We start from the raw sequence: 6,288 nt of genomic DNA on the forward strand, positions 1-6,288 counted from the left end.
TTTCATTAGTTAATTAAATGTATTCATTTTATATATTTTAAACAAATAAAAGTATAATATACTTAAGTTATGTGTATTAAATATATTTTTATATAAAGATCATTTATTAATAATTGTATATATATATACTAAATTAAGGATAATAATAATAATAATAATAATAATAATAATAATAATAATAATAATAATAATAATAATAATAATAATAATAATAATAATAATAGTAATAATAGTAATAATAATAATAATAATAATAATAATAATAATAATAATAATAATAATAATAATAATAATAATAATAATAATAATAATAATGTTAATTTTTATAATGATAACTTTAATAAAAGTAACAACTTTAATAATAATGTTAAATTTTAAGAAAAATGATAATTTTGTTAATTTTAATTATAATGGTGAAAATAATAATAATAATAATATTAATTATATTAATAATAATGATAATAAAATGATACTTTACTTTAATATTGTAATGATAATAATAATAACAGTGGTAATAATAATAATCAGATTTATCATAAACTTCGTTTAATTTCTCAACTTATAACTACAATTCCTATAACTTAATTTCCTAGTCAAATTCATAATTGTACACGTATTCATATAATTCATAATTATTTTCTATAATTTTACCATATTAACTTTTATTATTAACTTTATAATATCAATGTTATTAACATATTAAAAATCATAACAATAACAATTTTATTATTAATGATAATATCAATAATTATCCTACTTAATAATAATACTAATAATACTTATAATAATAATAATGATAATAATGATTATATTACTTATAGATATGATACTAATACTAACAATAATAATCATAACAACAATAATCATAATAATCATAATAACAATAATAATAAATGATGATCATTAATCTTTATATTAGTAATATTAATAATAATAGTAATAATTATATTACTAATAACAATAACAATAATAATAATAATAATAATAATAATAATAATAATAATAATAATAATAATAATAATAATAATAATAATAATAATAATAATAATAATAATAATAATAATAATACTAATAATAATAATAATAATAATAATAATAATAATAATAATAATAATAATAATAATAATAATAATAATAATAATAATAATAATAATAATAATAATAATAATAGTAATAATAATAATAATAATAATAATAATAATAATAATAATAATAATAATAATTTAAAAAAAATTGAAAACTACCTTAAGAGCTTTCCCTAAAAAAAACTGCCTTGAACAAGGCTCGAACCCGAGACCTCTCGGTTACCTGTAACACATCAAACCATTGCACCAGTTCCATTTTTCTGATTTATTACTTGACATATATATATATATATATATATATATATATATATATATATATATATATATATATAACTCTTATTGACGGTTCCCTCTTCTTCTTCATTCAAGAATCGACCAGAGATGATTTATAGCCATTACCACCCTTACTAGTTTAATTTAATTTCGTAATTGAAACAGAAACAAATAAGTTGGGGAAGTTTTAATTTAACAGAAAACAAATGAAGGAATATTTTAAGTCTGTTACAGACTTGTGAAGAACACGATAACCCAATTCGTGATTTTGATCTAAAGACACGTTTAGATGATTCTTATAAAATGAAATATGTTTTAAATCATACCTAGAAACATTATGATTCATTAATTTCAACAGAAACAACCTACAAATCTTCAATTTAATCTTTGAACATCCGTTTGACTTTTTTACTTGAATACTTTGACTTCGAAATTCGTATTTGATTTGAAGAATTGGAAGATGATATTTTACAGAAAGATCGACTAACAGAATCCTAACCTAACTGCATTAATAGATTTTGAAAAACAATACAAAATCGAGCTTTTGCAATTCGAGTTCAAGAACAGAGGAACGACTCTTGTTTCTTTAATTTTTGTCTGATTTTTAAATTTCAATAGGGATTAATAATCGTGCAGTTGATGATCGGAGTATTCGAATGATTAAAGCATCGAATAAGGATTGATTGATTTTCGTTTTATATCCAAAGGGTGTCGACATACCTTCTTGAGCAGAGCAGGAGAAAAAAAATAAAAAATAATAGACAGATAATGATATGGACGCATTCTGATCTGTTTCTATATTTCTATATATTTTATATTTAGTATTATAAATTATTAAATATATTAAATATCATAATATGTTAATATTAATAATAACAATAATAATAATTAATAATAATAATGATAAAAATTTTAATAATAACAATACTAATCATATTAATCATAATATTGATAACACTTATGTTTATAATAAAAATAATAGTACTAGTAATTATAAAATGGTACTAATACTAATATTTATGAAAATAATAATAAATTGTATTATTTTCATAATAATAATAATAATATCCATAATACTTAATAATAATAATACTAATAATAATAATATTAATAATACTAATATTGATATTAATATTATTAGTAATTATGAAAGTAATAATAATATTACTATAACAATTATACTTTTGTTTATATTTATATACATATTTATATATATATATATATATATATATATATATATATATATACATATATATACATATTTATTTACAAACAATCGTTCGTGAATTGTCAGGTAAAGTTCAATGGATAGTTAAGTGCACGAAATTATATAAAAAGACGATTTACTTAACTTGTCGATATTCATCTTCTAAGTTTTCTACATTTTATAATTTCACCTTTTCATTAAATAATATGAAGGTTAAATAGTTACCTTATCAAAAGTCAAGAGTAAATTATTGTAAAGCATGTATTGGAAATCAAACAGGAATCTCCATTAACTTTTGTCTGGTTATCGTTATTTAACACTTTGTTCTCACATGTAGATCACTTTACCATTTATTCCGAATATTGTTAAAAAGGAACAATTTCTCAAATCAATGTGGACCTTGTAACAGAGACCCGTAACAATATCATAATGTATCTGATAATTCAATCATTTGATATTATCTTTTAATTCCATTGATAAACATATTGGAACAAAAATGTTCATGTAAAGTATTATACATCTAATACTTTGTTAACGTTTTCAATTAATATATATATATATATATATATATATATATATATATATATATATATATATATATATATATATATATATTGTTCGTGAATCGTCGAGAACAGTCGAAGGGTAAATGAATATATGAATATAATTTCAAAACTTTTGAGACTCGATATTACAGACTTTGCTTATCATGTCGAAAACATATAAAGATTAAGTTTAAATTTGGTCGAAAATTTTCGGGTCGTCACAAAAGTGGCAAAAATAAAGGTCTCAAACGGCTACAAAATCAGAGGTCAGAACCTGCACGGTTGACCTACGGTCGACCGTGAGGTGAGCCGCACTGGGCATGGACTATTTTTCTCTAGCCTATAAAAGCCAAGCCTTAGAGCAATTGAAGACTCACCTCTTGCACTTACATTTTTATATATTTACTGATATCATTCAAATACTATTGTAAACTATTTAGAGTGATTCTAGCAAGAGTGATTGTAAAATTAATTGCGAATTTTACTTGTAAACTATCTTCTTAAAGGGATCTAGAAGATAGTTAAGGTTTCACTAAGTTAGAGCATTAGGATCTTGTGGTAAGAGTATTTGGTGATTGTGAATTCTTAAAAGGGACGTAAGGGTTCATAAGTTGCGGCTTATCAAGGAGGTAGTGTTGTATCCAGACACTCCACCGAGTTTGGAGTATCGTAGTGAAACAAACTCACAATTCATTATAATTGGGGAGTGGATTAAGGAAGATTAGTTAATATCTTCCCGAACCACTATAAATATATGTGTTTGTTCTCTTATCAATTATCTTTACATTTACATTACTTGTGAACAAACAATTCAAATCTCACTATAGCCATCTCAAGTTCTAAATCGAAAAACTTTGGAAAGTCAAGTAAGTAACTATCTACCCCCTCTAGTTACTTACACTTTCTATTTGAGATGTTGGATGGAACTGGTTGACTCCGTAGGAGGATCACATTGTTGGGCAATTTTAGGTGACTCGGGTTTCGGTTGTTCTCAATGTCTTTAGGGCGGATAACTTCGTTTATGTGCCAACAGGAGTTCGGCGGGACTGGATTTTGTTTGCGTTCAGGGTTGTTTGGATGGTCATCTGAATGTTACTAGTTTCAATGCATTCAAATACATGACGGCTAGGGATGCCAATTGTCAATCAATCCATTGGATATCTACCCGATCCGTCTGATTAATAATAGATATAGATGATACAAATGAATATGAATACAGATATGGATGAACTTAAATGGATAAGGAAATGAATATGGATGAAGCATTTCATTCATATATATCCGTCAACTCTCGAAATAATATACAAATTAAATACATACATACATACATACATACATACATACATACATATATATATATATATATATATATATATATATATATATATATATATATATATATATATATATATATAATAATAATACTAACTACTCCGTATTACATATGTATTTATCATTATACATACATTTTCCTTCCTATATAATAAATTTACTATGAGTACTCAGAATAAAACATGTATATCTAACTTAATAAACATAATAAATACACATCTAATTTGTTATAATTTATGTTTAATAGTAAAATTAACTTGTGTATTAGACAAAGATTACACATTGTGACGCCCCGTACAAAATCTTCGTGTACGGTACATCAACAACAGGATCATTACAAGGTCAAACACTATATGCTGTTTGAAAACCAGTTTTGCATTCATGAACAGATAACGTTTTACAAAAGATGAATAGGAAACATTAACATGAGTACATGATACTAAGGTCATTACAAAGCTATTGTTTTGAAAATAACATAAGTTGGGAATGCAAAGTAAAAGTTTCATGCTTGAGACATCTCTAAGTAATGCAGCGGAAGTCTAACACAGCAAGTCTGTAACAGCAAGTCTATACACCGAGACTAGAACAGCAAGGCTAACAGCAGAAGCAACAACGTCTAAACACCTGAGAAATACATGCTTAAAAAGTCAACACGAATGTTGGTGAGCTATAGTTTGTTTGTATTCAGTAATGTAATGTAGGCCACGAGATTTCAGTGCTTCAAACAAGCGTTTCAAATCAGTAATTCAAATCAGTATGATAAAGTATATGTATAACCGTGGGCACCCAGTAACTAGACTTAACGTTTATAACCCCCTGAAAGTACACTTGGCGAGTGCGTATGTTCACGAAGTATTAAACACTCGTTAAATGCTAGCGCGACTAGCCCGAGTGGGGATGTCAAATCCTATGGATCCATATCTAAGATTCGCGCTCACTGGTTCAAAAACCAAAGATTAAACGTTACCGAGCTAAAGGGAATGTTTATGCCGTTGTATAACCCACACACATATAAAGTTTAAGTACTCGTGCCTAGTATGTAAAACATAAAATCCGCATGTATTCTCACTTCCCAAAATAAGTTAAAGTAAAAAGGGAATGCTATAACTCACAGTGATAAAAGCGGTAAAGTCGGTAATGAAAGTACGCAAGTAGTAAGTCGGTCCGAAAGGTCGTCAACCTAAATCAAGGGTTACTAGGTCAGTAGGTTGTTTTTATAAATTCTAATAGTGCATAAAGTAAGTTTAAGTGTCATCATCATCATCATTCATCATCATAAAAGCTAAGTAAGTTCGACAAGAATAGAGATCGAAACAATAGGCTGACTTCGGTCAGCTGCTGAGACCTCTACGTAAATTGAAAAGATGGATAGTCAGTGGCTATGGCTCCGTATGTGAGTCCCCTAACCGTTGACCAATTTTCAGAACCTAACTCGTCTTCGTTTGACCGTGGCGACAGTTTAAGTGCGAGTAGGTCAGAAATTTCAGCACAACGTTAATAGGGTGTAGTGACTCTCGGAGGGCCATAAATCCTAAACCATAACTCGGATTAAGATGAGGCATAAATGGAAAATCATCTACTCGAACCGAACTAACTTAAAATCAAATTTCCAGTAGCCCAGGTGTTCTGATCAGATACGAAAATCAGTGGAAAATTGCTCTGGTGAGGTTCTTGGTGCTTGATGCTCATCACGGTTCTCATCCTTGATGCTGTAGCTTCAAGTGTACAACTCGTTGATGGTTTAGCATCACTTTTGACCAAGATTCTACCATCAATACACAATATGTTAAGACCAAGTGGTAACACAACTCATTTAAGAGTCTTAGATGGATGATGAACCAAGATT

The sequence above is a fragment of the Rutidosis leptorrhynchoides genome, chromosome 3 (genome assembly GCF_046630445.1).
Source record: "Rutidosis leptorrhynchoides isolate AG116_Rl617_1_P2 chromosome 3, CSIRO_AGI_Rlap_v1, whole genome shotgun sequence".
Taxonomy (NCBI): domain Eukaryota; kingdom Viridiplantae; phylum Streptophyta; class Magnoliopsida; order Asterales; family Asteraceae; genus Rutidosis; species Rutidosis leptorrhynchoides.